This window comes from Propithecus coquereli, unplaced genomic scaffold (assembly GCF_000956105.1).
Source record: "Propithecus coquereli isolate 6110/MARCELLA unplaced genomic scaffold, Pcoq_1.0 Scaffold3, whole genome shotgun sequence".
In the NCBI taxonomy this organism is placed as follows: Eukaryota; Metazoa; Chordata; class Mammalia; order Primates; family Indriidae; genus Propithecus; species Propithecus coquereli.
In genome coordinates this window covers 6,437,811-6,438,164 of record NW_012148618.1, presented here as the reverse complement: position 1 = coordinate 6,438,164, position 354 = coordinate 6,437,811, and positions in this window count along the sequence as shown.

Here is a 354-nt window from a genome sequence, read left to right as displayed (position 1 = left end):
ATCATTTCAACTTTTGGTGTTTTCCCCCTAAATCTCCAGTTTAAATCAGTTTATATTTTGTGGCTTGTCTGACTGTGGAACCTCCCTCTATGAAACTGGTCATAGCACCCAGAAAGAAACCAAAATACAGTTTTTTGTTGCCAGTCCAAGAGGAAAAAATAGGTTAGCTGCTACTATTTGGAGTTGAATAAAGGGGAGAGAAATGCCATCTTGCTTGTCAGTTTATTCATTTCTTGATTTGTTCATTCAATAGTATTTACTGAGCATTTACTCTAGATAGACACTAGCTCAGGGAGCTGAAGTAAAGCTGGGTGATGTGGACACACAAAGAAAATTACTGTGCAATGCAGAATG